Here is a 26,709-nt window from a genome sequence, read left to right as displayed (position 1 = left end):
AAAAAAAATATGCAGGGGTCAGCGATAGCGGGGGCGGCAGATTAGGGGTTAATACGTGTAAGGTTAGGGGTGTTTAGACTCGGGGTACATGTTAGGGTGTTAGGTGCAGACGTAGGAAGTGTTTCCCATAGGAAACAATGGGGCTGCGTTAGTAGCTGAACGCTGCTTTTTTGCAGGTGTTAGGTTTTTTTTCAGCTCAAACAGCCCCATTGTTTCCTATGGGAGAATCGTGCACGAGCACGTTTTTGAGGCTGGCCGCGTCCGTAAGCAACTCTGGTATCGAGAGTTGCATTTGCGGTAAAAATGCTCTACGCTCCTTTTTTGGAGCCTAACGCAGCATTTGTTTGAACTCTCGATACCAGAGTTAAATTTATGGTGCGGCCAGAAAAAAGCCCGCGGAGCGTTAACAGCCCTTCTACCGCCAAACTCCAAATCTAGGCCTTAGTTTTTTGGACATTGAACTAGAAATAAAGAATAATCAAATTAAAACAAAAACCTTTTTTAAGAAGGTGGATTCCAATAATTATATTGACTCCAAGAGCTGAATATAAAAAGAAAAACCTATCAATGTTTAATAAAGGAGTCAAAGATCTGGAGGGAAATGAAATAGAAGGTTTCTTCCCCTGTCATTTTTGTAAATCGTGTAAATTTAGTAATAAGATAAAAAGTATTAGATCACCAAAAACAGGTAAAGATTTTAAAATTAATGGGATAATTTGATGTACAGACATAAATGTGATATATCTCATAAAGTGTGAATGTAACCTAATGTACTTAGGCCAAACGAGTAGGAAACTTAAGGACCGTATTAGAGAACACATCTTGAGTATAGAACACAGTAGACGAGATACTGCACTTTATAAACACTTCCATGAAGTTCACCACGGTAAGGTTGAAAGTATGAAATTCTGGGGTATTAAAAAAGTTATTAGAGATGGAAGAAGGGGGGATATAGAGAAAAAACTCCTACGCCAAGAAGCTGAGTTGATATATCATTTTGGGACCCTATTCCCTGCAGGTCTTAATAGTGAGCTAGATCTAGACCATCTATTCTGAGAAAATGATATGTAGTAATTAAGAAAGATTAAACCAGTCCATTATGAAAGATTATGTAACTATGTATATATGTGGAGAGTTTTCTAAATTTTGGTACGTTGTAAAATGAAAGAGAATATTTCTAGAATCTACAAAATAATTATAAATTGTCTCTTTTAGTTAAATGAATTTTTAAAGATTTGTGGAAATATTCTAAAAGTATTATTTTATCTGCATAATTAATAACTAAGGCCTAGATTTGGAGTTTGGCGGTAGAAGGGCTGTTAACGCTCCGCGGGCTTTTTTCTGGCCGCACCATAAATTTAACTCTGGTATCGAGAGTTCAAACAAATGCTGCGTTAGGCTCCAAAAAAGGAGCGTAGAGCATTTTTACCGCAAATGCAACTCTCGATACCAGAGTTGCTTACGGACGCGGCCGGCCTCAAAAACGTGCTCGTGCACGATTCCCCCATAGGAAACAATGGGGCAGTTTGAGCTGAAAAAAAACCTAACACCTGCAAAAAAGCAGCGTTCAGCTCCTAACGCAGCCCCATTGTTTCCTATGGGGAAACACTTCCTACGTCTGCACCTAACACCCTAACATGTACCCCGAGTCTAAACACCCCTAACCTTACACTTATTAACCCCTAATCTGTCGACCCCGCTATCGCTGACCCCTGCATATTTTTTTAAACCCCTAATCTGCCGCTCCGTAAACCGCCGCAACCTACGTTATCCCTATGTACCCCTAATCTGCTGCCCTAACATCGCCGACCCCTATATTATATTTATTAACCCCTAATCTGCCCCCATCAACGTCGCCGACACCTGCCTACACTTATTAACCCCTAATCTGCCGAGCGGACCTGAGCGCTACTATAATAAAGTTATTAACCCCTAATCCGCCTCACTAACCCTATAATAAATAGTATTAACCCCTAATCTGCCCTCCCTAACATCGCCGACACCTACCTTCAATTATTAACCCCTAATCTTCCGATCGGAGCTCACCGCTATTCTAATAAATGGATTAACCCCTAAAGCTAAGTCTAACCCTAATACTAACACCCCCCTAAGTTAAATATAATTTTTATCTAACGAAATAAATTAACTCTTATTAAATAAATGATTCCTATTTAAAGCTAAATACTTACCTGTAAAATAAACCCTAATATAGCTACAATATAAATTATAATTATATTGTAGCTATTTTAGGATTAATATTTATTTTACAGGCAACTTTGTAATTATTTTAACCAGGTACAATAGCTATTAAATAGTTAATAACTATTTAATAGTTACCTAGTTAAAATAATAACAAATTTACCTGTAAAATAAATCCTAACCTAAGATATAATTAAACCTAACACTACCCTATCAATAAAATAATTAAATAAACTACCTACAATTACCTACAATTAACCTAACACTACACTATCAATAAATTAATTAAACACAATTCCTACAAATAAATACAATTAAATAAACTAGCTAAAGTACAAAAAATAAAAAAAGAACTAAGTTACAGAAAATAAAAAAATATTTACAAACATAAGAAAAATATTACAACAATTTTAAACTAATTACACCTACTCTAAGCCCCCTAATAAAATAACAAAGCCCCCCAAAATAAAAAATTCCCTACCCTATTCTAAATTAAAAAAGTTACAAGCTCTTTTACCTTACCAGCCCTGAACAGGGCCCTTTGCGGGGCATGCCCCAAGAAGTTCAGCTCTTTTGCCTGTAAAAAAAAACATACAATACCCCCCCCCCCAACATTACAACCCACCACCCACATACCCCTAATCTAACCCAAACCCCCCTTAAATAAACCTAACACTAATCCCCTGAAGATCTTCCTACCTTGTCTTCACCATCCAGGTATCACCGATCCGTCCTGGCTCCAAGATCTTCATCCAACCCAAGCGGGGGTTGGCGATCCATAATCCGGTGCTGAAGAGGTCCAGAAGAGGCTCCAAAGTCTTCCTCCTATCCGGCAAGAAGAGGACATCCGGACCGGCAAACATCTTCTCCAAGCGGCATCTTCGATCTTCTTCCATCCGGAGCGAAGCGGCAGGATCCTGAAGACCTCCAGCGCGGAACATCCATCCGGACCGATGACTGAACGACGAATGACTGTTCCTTTAAGGGACGTCATCCAAGATGGCGTCCCTCGAATTCCGATTGGCTGATAGGATTCTATCAGCCAATCGGAATTAAGGTAGGAATTTTCTGATTGGCTGATGGAATCAGCCAATCAGAATCTAGTTCAATCCGATTGGCCGATCCAATCAGCCAATCAGATTGAGCTCGCATTCTATTGGCTGATCGGAACAGCCAATAGAATGCGAGCTCAATCTGATTGGCTGATTGGATCAGCCAATCGGATTGAACTTGATTCTGATTGGCTGATTCCATCAGCCAATCAGAAAATTCCTACCTTAATTCCGATTGGCTGATAGAATCCTATCAGCCAATCGGAATTCGAGGGACGCCATCTTGGATGACGTCCCTTAAAGGAACAGTCATTCGTCGTTCAGTCGTCGGTCCGGATGGATGTTCCGCGCTGGAGGTCTTCAGGATCCTGCCGCTTCGCTCCGGATGGAAGAAGATCGAAGATGCCGCTTGGAGAAGATGTTTGCCGGTCCGGATGTCCTCTTCTTGCCGGATAGGAGGAAGACTTTGGAGCCTCTTCTGGACCTCTTCAGCACCGGATTATGGATCGCCAACCCCCGCTTGGGTTGGATGAAGATCTTGGAGCCAGGACGGATCGGTGATACCTGGATGGTGAAGACAAGGTAGGAAGATCTTCAGGGGATTAGTGTTAGGTTTATTTAAGGGGGGTTTGGGTTAGATTAGGGGTATGTGGGTGGTGGGTTGTAATGTTGGGGGGGGGGTATTGTATGTTTTTTTTTACAGGCAAAAGAGCTGAACTTATTGGGGCATGCCCCGCAAAGGGCCCTGTTCAGGGCTGGTAAGGTAAAAGAGCTTGTAACTTTTTTAATTTAGAATAGGGTAGGGAATTTTTTATTTTGGGGGGCTTTGTTATTTTATTAGGGGGCTTAGAGTAGGTGTAATTAGTTTAAAATTGTTGTAATATTTTTCTTATGTTTGTAAATATTTTTTTATTTTCTGTAACTTAGTTCTTTTTTATTTTTTGTACTTTAGCTAGTTTATTTAATTGTATTTATTTGTAGGAATTGTGTTTAATTAATTTATTGATAGTGTAGTGTTAGGTTAATTGTAGGTAATTGTAGGTAGTTTATTTAATTATTTTATTGATAGGGTAGTGTTAGGTTTAATTATATCTTAGGTTAGGATTTATTTTACAGGTAAATTTGTTATTATTTTAACTAGTTAACTATTAAATAGTTATTAACTATTTAATAGCTATTGTACCTGGTTAAAATAATTACAAAGTTGCCTGTAAAATAAATATTAATCCTAAAATAGCTACAATATAATTATAATTTATATTGTAGCTATATTAGGGTTTATTTTACAGGTAAGTATTTAGCTTTAAATAGGAATAATTTATTTAATAAGAGTTAATTTATTTCGTTAGATAAAAATTATATTTAACTTAGGGGGGTGATAGTGTTAGGGTTAGACTTAGCTTTAGGGGTTAATCCATTTATTAGAATAGCGGTGAGCTCCGATCGGAAGATTAGGGGTTAATAATTGAAGGTAGGTGTCGGCGATGTTAGGGAGGGCAGATTAGGGGTTAATACTATTTATGATAGGGTTAGTGAGGCGGATTAGGGGTTAATAACTTTATTATAGTAGCGCTCAGGTCCGCTCGGCAGATTAGGAGTTAATAAGTGTAGGCAGGTGTCGGCGACGTTGTGGGGGGCAGATTAGGGGTTAATAAATATAATATAGGGGTCGGCGGTGTTAGGGGTAGCAGATTAGGGGTACATAGGGATAACGTAGGTGGCGGCGCTTTGCGGTCGGAAGATTAGGGGTTAATTATTTTAAGTAGCTGGCGGCGATGTTGTGGGGGGCAGGTTAGGGGTTAATAAATATAATACAGGGGTCGGCGGGGTTAGGGGCAGCAGATTAGGGGTACATAAATATAACGTAGGTGGCGGTCGGCAGATTAGGGGTTAAAATTTTTAATCGAGTGGCGGCGATGTGGGGGGGCCTCGGTTTAGGGGTACATAGGTAGTTTATGGGTGTTAGTGTACTTTAGGGTACAGTAGTTAAGAGCTTTATGAACCGGCGTTAGCCAAAAAGCTCTTAACTCCTGCTATTTTCAGGCGGCTGGAATATTGTCGTTAGAGCTCTAACGCTCACTTCAGAAACGACTCTAAATACCGGCGTTAGAAAGATCCCATTGAAAACATAGGCTACGCAAATGGCATAGGGGGATCTGCGGTATGGAAAAGTCGCGGCTGAAAAGTGAGCGTTAGACCCTTTAATCACTGACTCCAAATACCAGCGGGCGGCCAAAACCAGCGTTAGGAGCCTCTAACGCTGCTTTTGACGGCTACCGCCGAACTCCAAATCTAGGCCTAAGACTGCACAGAGGTTGATTATGATACATATTAAAGACGTTTTTTTTTTTTTATCTATTTTCCTTTATTAAACAAGCAGTGAATAATAATAGATCAGAACTGTGTAAATAAAAATGGTTTTAAAATATGAGATATATGATTTTATGTGAAATATTTGATCTCCCATAGTGAGGCACTTTTTCTAAAGTTGACAAATGTGATATAACTTATAAAAGAAATACTGAACAAAACTGAACACCTTAACATTGTGATTGGCATTTGACATAGAAAGGGTTAATACATTTAGCCTTAAATGGAGGAGGAGCAGAGGAGACAAACTATCTTGACAAAGGCTCTGTGGGAGCCGACACGCGTTGATATCCTGTCTTCAAACTGCAGAAACCAGTGGAAAGAATTTAAGTTCCTCTGAAAGTATCAGAAAAGGATCAGCATTAATACTCCCATAACCGCAACACCAGCATCTGAGAGACTGTTGAAGTACATAGTGACAGTGTACTGGTGGAGCGATAGGAGTAAACGAAGCTTAAAACAATTTCAAATAAGTGCGCACACTGTAACCTGACAACAAGGAAGTCGATTGGAGGATAATGAAATCCCTGGGTGAAATCAGCTGTTCGCTTCAGTCTGATGTAAACCGCCGACAAACTGCGCCAGAGGAAACCGGATGATACCTTCAATGTCAAAACAGAGGCTAAGGTACCCTTAAACTTCACAGGCACGATAACTTGTGTGGCAATTGATAAAAGGCATCACTTAATATTAACAAGTTTGTGTCTATCGGATGAAACATCATTTTCTGTGACAACAAGTGGATATAAGCCTGATACAGACAATATTGCAAGATTGTTATTCTCTTCTTAGAATACTGTGTCTCCAGGGAGAATCATTGTATATATAATATGTTAGAAATATCATAATTTTTTACTGTCCGATTAACCCCATATGTTTAATAGAAACTCTGCAGAATAATTGTGAGCAGATTGAATATAAGTGGTATTAATACATATTGACCAATGAGATTTTAATACACTAGCTGCCTAATTTTTATTTGGAACATTTCAGATATAACGTTTCAGTTTAAGATTTATTTATTTAGGCCTAGATTTGGAGTTTGGCAGTAGCCGTGAAAACCAGCGTTAGAGGCTCCTAACGCTGGTTTTAGGCTACCTCCGGTATTTGGAGTCACTCAAAAAAGGGTCTAACGCTCACTTTTCAGCCGCGACTTTTCCATACCGCAGATCCCCTTACGTCAATTGCGTATCCTATCTTTTCAATGGGATTTTTCTAACTCCGGTATTTAGAGTCGTGTCTGAAGTGAGCGTTAGAATTCTAACGACAAAACTCCAGCCGCAGAAAAAAGTCAGTAGTTAAGAGCTTTCTGGGCTAACGCCGGTTTATAAAGCTCTTAACTACTGTACTCTAAAGTACACTAACACCCATAAACTACCTATGTACCCCTAAACCGAGGCCCCCCCACATCGCCGCCACTCGATTAAATTAAAATAGCTATAATATAATTATAATTTATATTGTAGCTATATTAGGATTTATTTTACAGCCGATCAGCCAATAGAATGCGAGCTAAATCTGATTGGCTGATTGGATCAGCCAATCGGATTGATCTTGATTCTGATTGGCTGATTCCATCAGCCAATCAGAATATTCCTACCTTAATTCCGATTGGCTGATAGAATCCTATCAGCCAATCGGAATTCGAGGGACGCCATCTTGGATGACGTCCCTTAAAGGAACCGTCATTCTTCAGTTGGACGTCGCCGGATGAAGATGGGTCCGCGGTGGAGGTCTTCAGGATGGAGCCGGTCCTCATCGGATGAAGATAGAAGATGCCGCTTGGAAGATGATGGTTGCCGGTCCGGATCTACTCTTCTTCCCGGATAGGATGAAGACTTTGGAGCCTCTTCTGGACCTCTTCAGCCACCGGATGATGGATCGCCAGCCCCCGCTTGGGTTGGATGAAGATTTTGGAGCCAGGACCGAACGGTGATACCCGGTGAGGTGAAGACAAGGTAGGATGATCTTCAGGGGCTTAGTGTTAGGTTTATTTAAGGGGGGTTTGGGTTAGATTAGGGGTATGTGGGTGGTGGGTTGTAATGTTGGGGGGGGTATTGTATGTTTTTTTTTACAGGCAAAAGAGCTGAACTTCTTGGGGCATGCCCCGCAAAGGGCCCTGTTCAGGGCTGGTAAGGTAAAAGAGCTTTGAACTTTAGTAATTTAGAATAGGGTAGGGCATTTTTTATTTTGGGGGTCTTTGTTATTTTATTAGGGGGCTTAGAGTAGGTGTAATTAGTTTAAAATTGTTGTAATATTTTTCTTATGTTTGTAAATATTTTTTTATTTTTTGTAACTTAGTTCTTTTTTATTTTTTGTAATTAGTTAGTTTATTTCATTGTAGTTATTTGTAGGTATTGTATTTAATTAATGTATTGATAGTGTAGTGTTAGGTTTAATTGTAGGTAATTGTAGGTATTTTATTTAATTAATTTAATGATAGTATAGTGTTAGGTTTAATTGTAACTTAGGTTAGGATTTATTTTACAGGTAATTTTGTAATTATTTTAACTATTTTAGCTATTAAATAGTTCTTAACTATTTAATAGCTATTGTACCTGGTTAAAATAAATACAAAGTTACCTGTAAAATAATTATTAATCCTAAAATAGCTATAATATAATTATAATTTATATTGTAGCTATATTAGGATTTATTTTACAGGTAAGTATTTAGCTTTAAATAGGAATAATTTATTTAATAAGAGTTAATTAATTTCTTTAGATTTAAATTATATTTAAGTTAGGGGGTTGTTAGTGTTAGGGTTAGACTTAGCTTTAGGGGTTAATACATTTATTAGAATAGCGGTGAGCTCTTGTCGGCAGATTAGGGGTTAATAATTGAAGTTAGGTGTCGGCGATGTTAGGGAGGGCAGATTAGGGGTTAATACTATTTATTATAGGGTTATTGAGGCGGATTAGGGGTTAATAACTTTATTATGATAGCGGTGCGGTCCGCTCGGCAGATTAGGGGTTAATAAGTGTAGGCAGGTGGAGGCGACGTTGTGGGGGGCAGATTAGGGGTTAATAAATATAATATAGGGGTCGGCGGTGTTAGGGGCAGCAGATTAGGGGTACATAGGGATAATGTAAGTAGCGGCGGTTTACAGAGCGGCAGATTAGGGGTTAAAAATAATATACAGGGGTCAGCGATAGCGGGGGCGGCAGATTAGGGGTTAATAAGTGTAAGGTTAGGGGTGTTTAGACTCGGGGTACATGTTAGAGTGTTTGGTGCAGACGTAGGAAATGTTTCCCCATAGCAAACAATGGGGCTGCGTTAGGAGTTGAACGCTGCTTTTTTGCAGGTGTTAGGTTTTTTTTCAGCTCAAACAGCCCCATTGTTTCCTATAGGGGAATCGTGCATGAGCACGTTTTTGAGGCTGGCCGCGTCCGTAAGCAACTCTGGTATCGAGAGTTGAAGTTGCGTTAAATATGCTCTACACTCCTTTTTTGGAGCCTAACGCAGCCTTTCTGTGGACTCTCAATACCGGAGTTATTTTTATGGTGCGGCCAGAAAAAAGCCAGCGTTAGCTACGCGGGTCCTTACCGACAAAACTCTAAATCTAGCCTTTATATAGTGACACCGGTGTCTTTCAATATTATTTACACTACTTTTAATGCCATTGTATATTATTATTATTATTATTGTATATTTTAGAGTGTATATTAAACTGTGGTTTAAAAATTGAATATAGTTTGAACGTCTTTTTTAGGAGTTTTAATTAATCAGCCTTGATTTTAGAGCACATATTTTAGAGCTCATACTAATATTAAGCAGACTGCCTGTTGGCGCCTCCCACACTCCCTATCCGTTTTTTACCACTTAATAGACACCCAGCACAGTATGAGCCTGTCCTGATAATGTGCAGTCAGGGGGTCACCATGCAATAGACACCCAGCACTCTATGAGCCTGTCCTGATAATGTGCAGTCGGGGGGTCACCATGCAATAGTCATCCAGCACTGTCTGAGCCTGACCTGATGATGTGCTGTCAGCGGATTTCGATGAGGGTCTGATTTCATGCAATAGACATAGAGAGAGAGAGTCCCATCTAGAAAAGGCACTCACTGGTCTTCATATACTAAAACATAACATTTAATTCATCAATAAAAAGGAGACATAACGTTTCAGTGTTTACTTAACACCTTTGTCAAATGTCACAAAATCAGTACTATAATCAGTACCTAAAAACATGTTCTAAGGTTCTGATTATAGAACCGATTTTGTGACATTTGACAAAGCAGGGATTTGGTACATTTCTGTAGTTTTCATAACTCCTTACTTTATTTTTGCATATAATTTGTTCAGAAATGTGAAACTCGGAAACTATTTACATAACAGAAGCGATCATCTCTAAGCGGAGTTAGACTAAAGCCTCTCAGTATCTAAATGCTGCACACCATGATGCTGCTTTGCTGGGATGAAAGGGTCAAGGAGGAACTGATTTAGAGACAGATTTGTCTCTGCTCTTCTTTACATGTGATGTAGGGTTGCCACCTCAGCCATGTTTTCCTGTACACATATGAGTTACATATGCTGTAGGGTTTGCAGGGAGGAACATGTATTGTGTTGTTAATCAGCACTATTCATGTGAGGTCCAGAGGCACAATACATGTGCCCCCCCCCCCCTGCTTACCCTGTATCATGTGTAACTCATAAGTGTCCAGGAATCACGGCCAAAGTAGAAAGTCAAATATGCTGTCTGTTCTGTAGCATCGGTCAGTGGGGGGGAGAGGCTGTCTGCCTCTGTATGTAGAAGCATGTAGGTAATAAAAATGTTTGATAGGCAGGCATGGCTAAGGCAGGGAACAGCAGTGGCTGCACTAAAAGGATGGACACAGTCGCAGTGGCGAACTCTGCAACCCATGTAGTTATGCATGTGTCTCTATGCATATCTTTGTATTTAATGGTTAAATTATTATATTTTGTGTGAGAGTAATTACTGTGTGATTCCCTCTTTGTACTTCTCTTCAGCATATGTTGGTGCCATATATACAGCTGCTTATAATAATATAATATATTTCAGCAGCTCCCTGTATTTGTAGCATTTTATGTTAATCCAGGAAGTGGTGGGTTCAGTTAAGACGTGTTCCTCAGACTTTCTGTGTACCCTCAGGTGGGTATCACACAGAGAAGCCTCACACAGCAGACATGATTTAGCAGCAGGTATAGGAGAGTGAACACAGTAAGTGCAGAAGACCCCAGTCTCATTTACTGGCTTAGTAGGTTGGAAATTCTCTTCTATATTACGCAGCCTCAGATTCCTTTTGCGTTTAGGTCTCCTCCTTAACCTGTGTTTGCATTCAGCACAGGACTACTCCCCTTCATCCTGGTTGTCCCTTGTTTTGTTTATTACAGCTCAGGCAAATGTTATGGCCACAGCTAAGAGTTACAGGATCTGTGTAAATGCTCAGGCAGATGGGGCAGGTTAGCCCCTCTCTCAGCTCAGCAGATGCCATGCTTGTATACTGCAGCATGAAATTATAATGAAATGTTTAGTACAGGGTGTGGAGTGCATATAGCAGTGACAGTAAATTCCTGACTGCTCACCTTGTAAGTTTGTAAGTCTATGAAAGAATTACAGACACACCAAGGAAACTCTTATATCCGCCTCAAAATCTCCTGTGTATTCCAAGGAAACCCTGCCCAGCCCAAAGTCCATCTCTGTACAGCTCAATAAATGCACTTGATCAGCCCAAAACATATTTGTCCAGCTCAAGGAACTCCCCTGTCCAGCACAATAAAATCCCCCTGTCCAGCAAAAGTAACTCCCCTTTACCACTCAAGCAATGCCAGGACCAGCAAAGAGAACTTCCATATCCAGCCCAATCAACCTCACTGTTAACCCCATTGTTGAGTTCTCAGTCAAATTACGATATGCAGGTAAGAGAGATGTTTAGTTCTAAAGATATTTATAGTATAGGAATATATGAAGAAACGATAATTGCCCTTGGAATGGACTGCAAGTTAAAAAAGATTGAAAAACAGTATTAACTATGAGCTGTAGGATTCATGAACTGTGGTTTGTTAATTGCTATTATCGGTCATAGCTTGAAACTGTCAATATTAGTACTTGAGCACTTGCTAAATATACATATGTGTGACGCACTCCACTGCTCGTCCCACTCCCAGTTCCTGACAATATGGTGCCCCTGCGGTTGCTCTACCAAATAGAAGAGGGTTATACTGCTGTGTGCATGTGGGGAACATTACTGCATCTCTTTTAAAGGGCCTATGTGGGCATTCTGCCCTGAGACTGAGAAGTGGATCCAGTTTCATAGAAATTGTTAGTTTTGTTAAACACGGTCAGTAAAGTTTAACATAATCTTAGTCTCTCTGCATATATGGCAACACTCCGGATATCCACACCATGTAATTTGGGGATGGATATCTATATGGGCAGATGTTTTGCTGCTTTTTTAAAAAATAATCTTTAAGCTGCAAAAATATACTCAGATATGAAATGTAATATCACCCCGGGTCACAAGATAGGGTATCTAAGGTATAAGGCGACAAAAATATAAAGAAAAGTATATACAGCTTTATGCATGAATCACTTTGAGATCATACAATAAAATGTTTTATTATGTGTAATTAAAACTTTTGCAATATGCTTTCATTATTAATTTTGCTTCCCTTTCGTTTAATTCAGCTCTCAAAATTGTGTGTTTACTAATTCTGAGAACTGGAAGTGCACACTGCAGACTTCACAAGCTTCAACTTGCTCCTTATCTGTCCCTAACTGGCCTTGGGAAAAGGTGACAAGAATACAAAACAATGCAAGCTTTGCTAACACAATGAAAGAAGCAACGTTGTCTACTGTACTAGGCTCCTTCAAATAAGACAAGCAGTGGGAAGGGTATCATGGCCTAGGGTGTCTCAATAAAAAAATACTTCTGCAGGGCAAGGGTCAAGTCACAATCCTGCTGCTACAACTTTATGTATGAGCTATGTGCTAACGGAGGTGAGGGAGGCCTGACATACATTTCACTCAATTTTCTTTTTTAACCTCTTGGCTTCAAAAGTTCTATTTACCTTTATGTTTTATTTCGTTATGTTGCTTTAAAGGGACAGTCAACACCAGAATGTTTGTTGTTTAAAAAATAGATAATCTCTTTATTACCCATTCCCCAGTTTTGCATAGCCTACACAATTATAATAATATACTTTTTACCTCTGCAATTATCTTGTATCTAAGCCTCTGCAAACTACCCCCTTATTTCAGTTCTTTTGACAGACTTGCATTTTAGCCAATCAGTGCTGACTCCTAGGTAATGTCATGTGCATGAGCTCAATGTTATCTATATGAAACACATGAACTAACGCCCTCTAGTGGTGAAAAACTGTCAAAATGCATTCACATTAGTGGCGGCCTTCAAGTTCTAAAAAATTAGCATATGAGCCTACCTAGGTTTAGCTTTCAACTAAGAATACCAAGAGAAAAAAAGCAAAATTGGTGATACAAGTAAATTGGAAAGTTGTTTTGAATTATGAAAGTTTATTTTGGACTTCACTGTCCCTTTAAGGCTATTTGTATTTATATTTCCAATAGGTGAGTCCATGTTAATTTGGGGTTTAAATTTAAAAAAAAATATTATACCATATTAGAAAAAATAAATCTAGTATATAAATTGTAAGGAATATTAGAGCAAATTGTTAAACTATGTGAAGTAGTTATTTTTCTGCAGATGTACTAGTTATGGGTAGGGTTGTGCAAATGTCCTGAAAGTGCAATTCGTTTGGTAAAACAGAATAGTCCTGTGGAAATTAATTTGGGAAATCAAATGTTGATAAGAAGAAAAATCCATTAAATTTGGTATTTGAATGTTATTTCCGTTTTCTCCAACCTTGCTTTTATGTTCATAATTAGATTGAATATCTACAATCGAGAATTTCAAATGTAACATTAAATTTAACAAATACTATTTTTCTAAATTTGAATATTGCATAATTTGAATAGAATTATTTAACCCTTTGAGTGCTAAGCACTTTCCCACATGGGTGCTGAGCACAGTTGAGGGTCTTTTAATTTTACATTTTTAATTTTTTTTTCTACTTTTTTTCTTTTCAGATCCCCAAGACTTATACCATTGGGAAGGTTAGACGATTACCTTTCCAATGGTGGGTCTTGGGGGTCTGTAGCGGCTTAGATGCCTGAGATACAGGCTTCTAAGCAGCATGCCCCCTTTCCCTATATTGTCCATTGTCATTTTTACATAAAGTTGCGCGGTGACGTCATCACGTCATTACGCGTGACGTCACCACACAAAACGGGAAGCCCCGGCGATGCCTGTCACTCTACAGGCACGATCGCCGGGTAGGAGCGGGTGGGAGCCCCCAGATCTCCCTCAAGATGGGAGAGTGCTAGCGACGGCTCTGAGCCGTCGTTAGCACCTGAGTGAGAAACTCTGCGACGGCTCAGAGCCGTCGTTAGCACTCAAGGGGTTAAAAAAATGAATTGAATATTACTTTTAAAGAGGGATTAGCAATCCTATGACATTAAAAGAATTGTAGAATGTTATACAAACATTCAAAATTATAAACGAACAAACGTATGTTAAAATTTGTTTCATTTTTCGAATGTTGCTAAAAATGTGCTCATCCCTAGTTGTGGGACACAGCAACTATATAAGTAAATCTTAAAAACTATATAATCATAAGTGGATGCCTCTACAGACAGAATCCAATTAATATGTAAAGATAGATAGATAGATAGATAGATTATAGATAATAGATAGATAGATAGATAGATAATAGATAGATAGATAGATAAATAGATAGATGATTGATAGATAATAGATAGATAGATAGATATATGATTAATAGATAGATAGATAGATAGATAGATAGATAGATAGATAGATAGATAGATAGATAGATAGAAAGATAGATTATAGATAATAGATAGATAGATAATATATAGATAGATAGATAGATAGATAGATAGATAGATAGATAGATAGATAGATAGATAGATAGATAGATTATAGATAATAGATAGATAGATAGATAGATAGATAGATAGATAGATAATAGATAGATAGATAGATAGATAGATAGATAGATAGATAGATAGATAGATAGATGATTGATAGATGATAGATAGATAGATAGATGATTGATAGATAATAGATAGATAATAGATAGATAGATAGATTATAGATAATAGATAGATAGATAATAGATAGATAGATGATTGATAGATAGATAGATAGATAGATAGATAGATGATTGATAGATAATAGATAGATAGAATGAGAGATAGATAGATGATAGAAAGATAGATAGATAGATTGATAGATAGACAGATATGATTTAAGAAGTGTTGAGGAGGGATCCCTACAGTTAAAGGGCCAGTAAACCCACAAAATAAAGTTATATAATTCTGCACATAGTGCAGAATTATATCACATCAGCTTAGTGCCAGCTTTCTACCTGAAAGGATTTCAGAGAACAATTCCTGCGAAAATGACTTTTACAGTACGGCGCTCCTGGCTCTACTGAGCGGGTCAGTTTGTTTTCCCTAAGCGCATTGGGCACGCTGTCTATTCACTAATGAATGAATGAACTCAATGTAGCTCGCTTCTGTTACCAGACCAGAGCAGGAGCGAGCTTTTATAAATAAATGTCTCTCACACTCCCCCTCTATCTCCTTTCTCTATCCACTCTGTCTCTCTCTCTTTTATAGCCACATTGTGTATTCTCTCCATTCTCTTCCTTTCTCCTCTGTCTCATCTCTTTCACTATATCCCTTTTACTCTTCTCTTTTACTCTTTTCACTCTTTCACTCAACTCTCACTATTTCTGTTTTCTCTCCCTCCTCTCTCTCTTTCTTCTGTCTTCTCTATCAGTCATCACAATCTCTCTTTCTTCTGTCTTCTCTATCAGTCATCACAATCTCTCTTTCATCTGTCTTCTCTATCACTCATCACAATCTCTCTTTCTTCTGTCTTCTCTATCAGTCATCACAATCTCTCTTTCTTCTCTCTTCTCTATCTGTCATCACAATCTCTCTTTCTTCTGTCTTCTCTATCAGTCATCACAATCTCTCTTTCTTCTGTGTTCTCTATCAGTCATCACAATCTCTCTTTCTTCTGTCTTCTCTATCAGTTATCACAATCTCTCTTTCTTCTGTCTTCTCTATCAGTCATCACAATCTCTCTTTCTTCTCTCTTCTCTATCTGTCATCACAATCTCTCTTTCTTCTGTCTTCTCTATCAGTCATCACAATCTCTTTCTTCTGTCTTCTCTATCAGTCATCACAATCTCTCTTTCTTCTGTCTTCTCTATCAGTCATCACAATCTCTCTTTCTTCTGTCTTCTCTATCAGTCATCACAATCTCTCTTTCTTCTGTCTTCTCTATCAGTCATCACAATCTCTCTTTCTTCTGTGTTCTCTATCAGTCATCACAATCTCTCTTTCTTCTCTCTTCTCTATCTGTCATCACAATCTCTCTTTCTTCTCTCTTCTCTATCTGTCATCACAATCTCTCTTTCTTCTGTCTTCTCTATCAGTCATCACAATCTCTCTTTCTTCTGTCTTCTCTATCAGTCATCACAATCTCTCTTTCTTCTGTCTTCTCTATCAGTCATCACAATCTCTCTTTCTTCTGTCTTCTCTATCAGTCATCACAATCTCTCTTTCTTCTGTCTTCTCTATCAGTCATCACAATCTCTCTTTCTTCTGTCTTCTCTATCAGTCATCACAATCTCTCTTTCTCTCCTATTTTTCATTCTCTTTCACTCCTCAACATTATTGAGAAATATAGTGACATGGAACTCTATAACATAAATCATTACTTAGTTAAATAATAGAGTGATAAGTCGTAGACCTCACTAACTCTAGTGCTGCCATTGTTAAGAATAAAACAGATATCCAATGGGGAGGAAATAAGTTAAACAAGCAGAGTTAGCAAAAGATGTTGACATCCTACCTTCATGTCATGGGTGACCCCAAAGACCAAAAGAGATGTAAAAGAGGAAGAGATTTACCGTAAACAAAGATGGCGACATCCATAAAGACCGAGGTATGACAGGTGCATGTTCATATCTCCTTAAATTTAAAGGGTTACAAAATTATTTTGTAGAATTAAAAATCATTTCACCAAGAGTTCATCACAAGCATTTTTAAAGCAGTCACAGACCTAGGAAAAACCAAGCAACACCAAAAGTTACACCTCATATCTGTAGCCTTTATTTTTATTATTATTATTATCGGTTATTTGTAGAGCGGCAACAGATTCCGCAGCCTTGCCTAAAAGACGTTTGGTCAATCAGTCACGTTGATTTAGACCTGAGAAAGTGTAGGTGTAGTAATAGTAATACTATAGACTGATGTTTGTGTATAATTAAACTTTCATAATACAGATAGATCATAAAATATAAAAAAGCATTCTTATTTACTTTCATTATTAAACTGTTCATCTTTATATATGCACATAAAACATGTGTATACTGTATATGTATATGAATCTGTGATTGGCTGATGGCTGTCACATAATAAAAGGAACAGGTAAATTAAAGGATACTTTGAAATTTGTCAGAAAAAAACCCCACTGCTCATTTGAAATTCAAAGTAAATAATATAGCATTGTAATTTTAACTGACACTTAATGCATAGATATTTTAGGTGAAAATTGGGATTTAGGCGGAAATTATATTCAGTTAAATTATTCATCTTTGGGTTTTTGTGTATAATTTTGTGTAGAGGAGGAAGTATGCTAATGTTATGGGAGAAAATATATTAATTATACCATACAAGCTGTATTTTTCTATTTTCTTTATAAAGTGTAACTAGTATTACTTAGCAGACTCCCACTTGTATGTCTCTGAAAGGGTTAACTGAGTGTGGATTTGTGTAGGTAGCAGAGACCACTAAAAATATTGGGTGCACAGTATAACTGATTGTAAATGCATCACATATTGAAATATAGTAGAGTAAGACTTACTTATGTGGTTTGCCTTGACAGTGGCTGGTGAGCGTACGTGCTTTGGCCAAAACATGGTACTAAAAAAATACTTTTTCGTTTTAAGGGATATGAAACACAATTTTTTTTTACTTTTATGATTCAGATTGAGCAATTTGAAACAATTTAATTCCATTATCTAATGTGTTTTCATTCTCTTGGTATCCTTTGTGGAAATACATAGCAAGATAGGCTCAGGAGCTGCTGATTGGTGGCTACACATATATGCTTTATGTTATTGGCTCACCCATGGGCATTGCTGTTTCTTAAACAAAGTATACTAATAGAATAAAGCAAATTAGATAATGTGAATATGTTTATATATGCATGCTCTATCTGAATCATGAATGAAAAATGTTGGGTTTCATATTCCTTTAAGTTTGGGGATAGCGCTCAGGTAACTGCTTTCGCTGTTGGCTTAATACAGATTAGTAAAATGGAATTCAGAATAATGAAAATATTTTTTAAAAGTGTTTGGCTAATAGTAAAAAAAAAGAATAATAATCAATTAGGAACTTGCGTAAGTATAATAAAAAAATATAAAAACAAATAAATAAGGTTTGACTGGGTTAAATAAAAAAGTAAACAATAGACATGAAATATGGTTGAATAAATATTGAATAGATTATTTTTTTAGCCTATGTAGTTGACGTCTTAATGCTAAGTTCACGTCTTTATTTTTCAAGCTGTAGATCAGCGGATTCAGCATAGGTACAGCGGCTGTGTTAAACAGAGAGAAAAGTTTGTTGGACTCTAAACTGTCCACAGATTTTGGTCTCAGGTATTGACAAGCGAGGGTCACATACAGAAGAACCAACACAGTTAGATGTGAGGAACAGGTGTAGAACGTTTTCCTTCTTCCTGCGCTGGAACGGATCCTAAGAATTGTAAGAATAATGAAAAAATAAGGAATAAAAATCAGTAGAGCAGGAAATATTGCAAAGAATATTGTGACAGCAAAGCGTGTAATATCCATGCTAGAAGTGTCACTACAGGTGATTTTTAGTAGAGGCAGAAGGTCGCAGAAGAAGTGGTGGATATTTCTTGATAAAAAACAAGTGAATCCAGATAACATTACAATATGGGGTATAAATTGTACAAAACCCCAAACCCAACACACGGTGACCAATAGACGACAGACAGAGTAGTTCATGTACAATGAATAATACAGAGGTTTGCATATTGCTACATATCGGTCATAACTCATGGCAGTCAATATTAGCAACTGGGCAATCAATAACGATGCAAAAATATACAACTGTGTCAGGCAACCCACAAAAGAAATGGACTTGTTCTGTGATATAAAGCTGATGAGCACCACATGTAGGGTATCTGTGGTGGACAACATGTCTATAATAGATAAATTAACCAAAAAGAAATACATAGGTGTGTGTAGGTTGCGATCCGCTTGTACTAGTAGAAGAATAGTCAAGTTACCACCAAGAGTGGTTAGATAAAGGAGCAGAACAAGGAAGAATATTGGTGTTTGAAGAGCAGAGACACTAGAAATTCCTTCAATTATAAAGTACGTCACCATACTTTGATTTACAACATTCATAGTAATAAGTCAAATTGGAAACTAAAATAAATACATAAATTATGTGTGTTGTCGAATTTATGTTAAACTATGAAGACAGGCAAACAAAATGAAAAGATGCACACACTTAGGAGATAGGTGATAATGAAAGTAATATGACGTATGTAAAATAAACACAAAGTTGAAGGCCAAAAAAAATGTGTATTTATCATAACATGGTGTAATATGCCCAGTTATTAAAAGGAAGATGATAACGTGTCAAATCACAAAATGAAAGTGAAGAGACGGCAATTCAGCTATAAAATGTAAATATTAGGATAAAATAACAATGATAGTAAAATGATTTTGATAGCAAAAAAGTGCTTTAAAGGGAGACTAAACCCAATTCTTTTTCTATTATGATTCAGATAGAGCATGCAATTTTAAGCAACTTTCTAATTTACTCCTATTATCAATTTTTCTTCGTTCTCTTGCTATCTTTATTTTAAAAGCAGGAATGTGATGCATAGGAGTCGACCCATTTTTGGTTGAGAACCTGGGTTATGCTTGTTTATTGGTGGGTAAATGTAAGCCTCCAATAAGCAAGCACTATCCATGGTGCTGAACCTAAAATGGGCTGGCTGCTAAGATTTACATTCCTGCTTTGAAAATAAACGGCTAGATTAGGAGTTTGGCGTTAGGGTAAAAAAGCAGCGTTAAGGGGTCCTAACGCTGCTTTTTAATGCCCGCTGGTATTACGAGTTTCCCTAATGCCACTAAAAAAATTATCTACGCTGAAATAATTACCGACAACCCAGACCCAGTAGTTAACATATACCGCAAAAATAAACATCCACGAATCACAAAAAAAACATTACACAAAGTACACTTACACTCATACAAACACTACAATATATTTATTTTTAAGATTTCATATTTTCATGTCAAAATAGAACGGATCAAAGTTACAAGATCTCGGGTGTTTGAAAAAAGCCACACATATCCATTTTCCATTGACTTACATAGATAGACGGGAACAGACACTCATATAGCTACATCTAACTACAAATATTATCACAAACATACACTAATCAATACATACAAACAATATACACCACATTACATACACAAAACAGATTTTTATTAGGAAATAAACACGATTTAGCTACTTTTTCACACAAGAACATGACGTCACTCACTTTACGCTCAAGTCAAAACAAGTCTTGGATTTTATTTCTACACACATTTTTCTCCTCCATTGACTTCTATGGGGAAGACGTGCTCGTGCACGCAACAGGCAGATTTACCTAACGCACGGAAAACGCGTAGCTAGGAAAACTCGTAATACCAGCGTTAGAATTGTGAAACTAACTCATGTTTTCTTGCATTAATTCCGCTATGACAAATAGATCAAGAAATGGCTATTTCCCTATGGAGTTATGGCTTTTACTTCTGTGAAATTCACAACAACATTAAATTGTTTGATACTTTTACATTACATAAACTACAAATCACCATCACTAGTAACAAACATTTTGAACAACTACATCAGATTTAAACGGACAGAAAAATAATTTGAACATTTAATTATTCACAAACAGTAGACAATTGGAAACACCTCTCATTTACCTCTATTATAGCATTTAATTTATTCAACTCATATGCTTGCATGAACAGCATATCCACATAAGCTTAACACATGATCATTAATGGATGCACATACATTACTTTTATCATTCACTCATACATGTGCATTGATATGATGGGCAAAACACATTACATTCTCTCTATGAATCAGGGCACATACAATAAGGATTTTACTGTCCCTTTAACATCACGATTCACTCGGAATATACCATTAGGAATTACGTACAATAAGAACATTATTAGAACAGATTACAGCTGTCACTTTATGGGAAGGTACAACAATGCTACACTGCTTTATAGAAGTCAGCATATGTGGGAGAGAATCACAATATATACGTATATGTACATAACACGCATCACGCAACCACAAAGCACATATTTATATTTGAATAAGCACACAATAACAATGTAGTAAAATACAACAACACAATGAGGATTTGATAACTAGACAGGCAGGTCGATAATATGATGACGTCATTAGAAGCTTCAACCATACACATTGCAGCTTTAGGACTGTACCGCCCCTTTCAGAAGTTTAGCACTCACTACTACAATACTACATATACGTAAACGTCAGTTTGGAACATCAATATTATTGCGATTTTAATGGGTCGAGTACAATATTGACATCTCGCAAATCACTTATATATACAATACTAGAGATGTCAGCTGTTACTTTATCATTTACAAACAATATTGCAGCAACATTGATCGATTAGATTCTATGCCATTATACACAAGTATGCACTTTCATTCATGTTAGCGTGGACGTGTGCTTTTTACTATAACATCACGTTTAATAAGTATTTATTAGCATATTAACAAACATTACGAAGATGCACTGTATATGTTATATATTACACTTTCACATTGCGATTCATTGGGGGAAAACAAAATTTCAGCAAACACCTAAAAAACGCCCACTTTAAAAGCATTCGCGCCGCTCACATACAAACAAGTGAATACAATCAGCAATCATTACAAACTCACTACCATTGGACATATTGCACTATAAATCCCCCAAACAACATGGCCAAAGCGTCCCTTGTGATCGACATTGTATCAAATCGCTTTTGTGTTTTTTCATACCTTGTTACTCCTTGTGTTGTGTTTGCTCTGCTGTTTGGCTTTGTGCTGCTTAGCTTCGCAAATATGGATGATGATCTGTTAGATGTTGCTGCTGGTGCTGCTGCACAAGTAGCGATTAATAGAATCAGGTGGGCTCAGCGGCTCTGAGAGAGACAAAGGGCTCGTTTGGTTCGAGGTCCTCGTGTTCATAGGGTGAGACCCACCTTGGAAAACATGAGTGACTTCGAGGTTTATGACAAGTATAGGCTCAATCACGAACAGCTCATTGGCCTTTACGATGTTCTTAGACCTCATCTGGAGCCACGTATACGAATGCGGACTGCTGTCCCCGGCATCACCAAGATGCTAAGCTGCATACACGTCCTGGCTTCCGGGAGTTTTCAATCTGGAGAGGGGTACATGCATGGCCTTGCTCAAGGTACCTTCTCTGTGGTTTATGATAACTTTCTGGACGCCATGGTACGTGTTAGTAAGCGTTACATAGGATTCCCTCAGAATGATGGTGATTGGAGGCGCCTGAAGAGGGAATTCTTTGCTATCGCTCGATTGCCCAATGTCTTGGGAGCAATAGATTGCACCCACATTGCGCTGCATGCTCCAGAAGATGACTTGCCCTTCCGAAATTGCAAACATTTCCATAGCCTCAATGTGCAGTATGTTTGTGACGCACGGATGCGGATTATGCACGTGTGTGCGAATTTCGGCGGGGCTTGTCATGATGCCCGCATCCTCAGACAGTCGTCCATGTGGCGGCAGTTTGAGGAAAGAGAGTTTCCACCTGGGTGGCTCGTTGGTGAGTACTTGTGCACAACATGGTTAATTAGTTAGACAATTGCCACTGTAGTATTAAAAAACAGTTGTTTGGGTAATGTGCAAAATGTGCAGCTCTAGGATGCAATTTAACCATTTAATTGTCTTTCAACAAATGTCTAGTTTTAGCTCCAAACAGATATGTAGCATGTCTTAGCTTAAATGGGCAGATAGAGAATGCAATTTAACCATTTAATTGTCTTTCAACAAATGTCTAGTTTTCGCTCCAAACAGATATGTAGCATGTCTTAGCTTAAATGGGCAGATAGAGAATGCAATTTAACCATTTTTTTTTTTTTAAATGTCTGGTTTATGCGAAATACGCATATGTAGCATGTCTTAGCTTAAATGGGCAGATAGAGAATTCAATTTAACCATGTCATTGTCTCTTTCCGCAAATGTCTAGTTTTAGCTCCAAACAGCTATGTAGCATGTCTTAGCTTAAATGGGCATCTCTAGGATGCAATTTAACCATTTCTTTCTCTTTTAGCAAATGTCTGCTTTATGCGAAATACGCATAGGTAGCATGTCTTAGCTTAAATGGCCAGATAGAGAATGAGATTTAAACATATAATTCTGTTTAAAGTCAAATGATTATTTTAGGGGATTTTAGTGTACACAAATTAAAGATATTTTTTAAGATTTGTCATTTTGTTATGTTCATTATTTATAGGTGATTCTGGTTACATGAGCCGTCCTTGACTCATTACGCCGTTGCGTAACCCCACTGACAAGGCCCAGGAGCGCTACAATAGGGCGCACAAGCGGACTAGGGCTGTAGTGGAGAGGGTGTTTGGGCTCCTCAAAATGAGACTAAGATGCTTGGACTGGTCGGGAGGAGCCCTCCAATACAGCCCTTGTAAGGTGGCGAAGATCGTTATAGCCTGTAGCGTCCTGCATAATATTGCAGAGCGGGCTGGGATGCTGCAGGCTGTCCAGGCGCCCCCAACGCTTCCTCCTTGATGAGGAGGACGACCCTATTCTAGAGGGGCCATTCTGGGACGAAGGGCTCAATGTCAGAGCAAACATCATCAACCGCCACTTCAGACGGTAAATAATAGAAGTTAGATAGGAGTATTGCCAATATATGTGAATTCTAGGGAAATGAGAAGTAGAGAATTGTACAAACATGTTAGGATTGTTCATCAAATGATTCAAAAATTTGTTTTGATTATTATAGGTGATGCTCCTGGCATTGGGTCCTGTAACGACTTTGCCACCTGGTTTTTAAAGACATCAGCTGGTAAGTATAAATAATGTATGGACTGTGGCTGGTGGGAATTTGGCACAAACAGACATCATATGGCATACATTTTCCAAACTAGTATTTAGTTTACACATTACTAGAATTTTGGATACTCAGAAAGGGATCCTCTAGCAAGCCTATATGCTTCAAAGTCAGATTCAAAGTCACACATCAGAGGTTAGGTCTGCACAATATATGACTCTTCTTCACACTTGATTGATAGAACATAACACAAGAATCTACACACACTTAGTAAGAAAGTGATAGAAATCGTTTCAGAAATGGGGGGAGAGGGGTGCAGAACTAATTCACATACTTGTATTCATTTTTTGATTTTCACTTTTTCTGCCATTAGGGAGATGACTTCATCTAAAGACTGAAAGTGAAGAATTCAAGACTGAAAGTGAAGAATTCAAGACTGAAAGTGAAGTATCCCAGACTGAAAGTGAAGAATCCAAGATTGAAAGTGAAGAATCCAAGATTGAAAGTGATGAATGCCAATGTGATCATGTCTGGCATTGTCTTTCAAATGTGCTGACCTTGAAAACCATACAAAGACACGTTAACATGGAAAGTGGCAACAATTTGATGGACTAAGGCTGTGGATGCATCCTATTGGAGACACTTAGATTTATTTTTATTTTTTTAGATGGTATTTCACAATCTTCTATTTTGAAAATGATGAATAAGACACCTAATGAAGATAAACTGTTATTTTCAAGATAATTGACTTTCAAAGATCATGCATACAGGTTGGTTTGCACAATGCATGCTAGTTAAGAATCACAGGAGGAAGAATGCTAAGAATTAGGAATAGTTACATGTCTTTTATTAGAATATGTTTATTTTAAATACATTACCCCTAGTTTGTGCTACAGAGGAATCACATTCTGACCAATCAGACAAAGGAATACTTTTTCTAGTTGATATAGAGGTATATTATTTTAAGGGACATGAAATATTATATTTATGTTCAGCATACAATAGAAATCGATTTTTAAAATGTGATATGCATTATTTTGTCTAATTTAAAATGCTGATATTTAAATCTAATATTGATAAGACAATATAATGGTATTTCAAATTATGGATAGGTATAGATTTCATGCATGAACCTTTTTTTTTAAATATCAAGACCAAAAAATACATGTTAGAGCATAGACACAAAATGATTTAACAATTATTTGATTTAATGAATATTTTAAAACATGTGTTCATGAACTAACTAATGTTTATAATATTTTTCTTTCTTTTTCAGAGTTTCATCTGTGATGAATTACACATTTATTTATTTTTTCTATTTAATTTATTTTCTTGTCAATAAATATTTTTTCATACTATATCTTTTTTTAATTTAAAATACATATTTTTAAAAAACATATCTCTATCACAGTAAGATAATAATAAATATATCGATCTAATCTGACAAGTAAACAAAATATTACTCCCATGACAAGCACATGTCTGATTTAAAAAGTTGCCTAATGTATGGAATTAAAAATATCAAAACAGCTTATTCAGATAATGTTAAAGTCAAGTATGTTAAAAAAATTAATTTGGAGTTAAATCCATCAATGCTTTTATTGTGTGATTTATAGATGTTAAAATTAGAAAATGTTTATGATGAGGATATGTAGTCTAAATTAGACAGAACAACTTTGTTATTTTCACTTTTAAGAAAGGAAAGTGGTTAACTTACATTAAAGTGACAGTGTAGTTGAATGTTAGATTTTTATTATAATATCTTGTATCTTCCTTAGGTATCCCAAAACATTATTATAATAAATATAGGTTAAAAATATTTTATGTTTGAAATTATCTGTAAATGTAAAGTAAGTTAATTTTATATTTAGACCAAGCTAGTTATTGTATGCCATATTGATTACTTTTCTGTTCTAGTGGAGTCATTTGAAGGGTCATTTAACTATAGATAGCTCAAAATATAATTTCAAGCAATTAATCATCTTACCTCTTGGATAGATATCACATATCTATATGTATTTTCATTCCCCTTTAGTTTCTACAATGTTAACTCAACATATTCCTAATGGTTTGGTCCTTAAAGGGACATTCCAAAAATTTATCATTTAGTGAATCATAGACAATACAAATTTAATTTAAACAACATTTAAATGTACTATTATTATCTAATTATATTCATTCTTTAGATATCCTTTGTTAAAGAAATATCAATGCACATGGCTTAGACAATGACATAAGGCATCTATGTTTAGCCAACAATCAGCAGCAAAAGAGCCTATCTAGCTATGCTTTTCAGTCAAGAATATCAATTTAAAAAATATAATGAGAGAATAAAACTAAATATGATGTTGTTTTAACATTGTATTTTCCATCAAAATCAGTAAAGAACATATAGCTTAATGTCCCTTTAAGGTAAAGCTGGCTAAATACAGCCATTAGAAGATATTTAATTCACAGTGGGGCAAACAATCCAGAAGGTGATACAAGTCTGCTTTATTCACATGTTATACTAAGTTTGATAAAGGGAGGTGCATAGGTTTATGATCAGCAAAGCATTACTGGGAAATATCTACTTAAAGGGACATGAAACACAAATTTTTTATTTTGTGATTTAAAAAGAGTATGCCATTTTAAAAAACTTTCTAATTTACTTCTATTATCTCATTTGCTTAATTCTCTTGACATACTTTGCTGAAAAGCATATCTAGATAGGCTCAGTAGCTCCTGATTGGTTGCTGCACATAGATGCCTTGTGTGATTGGCTCCCCCATGTGCATTGCTATTTCTTCAATGAAGGATAACTAAAGAATGAATCAAATTAGATAATAGAAGT

Source organism: Bombina bombina, chromosome 7, assembly GCF_027579735.1.
Source record: "Bombina bombina isolate aBomBom1 chromosome 7, aBomBom1.pri, whole genome shotgun sequence".
Taxonomy (NCBI): domain Eukaryota; kingdom Metazoa; phylum Chordata; class Amphibia; order Anura; family Bombinatoridae; genus Bombina; species Bombina bombina.
The sequence above is the reverse complement of the archived record's forward strand: the minus strand, read 5'-3'. Positions refer to the sequence as shown.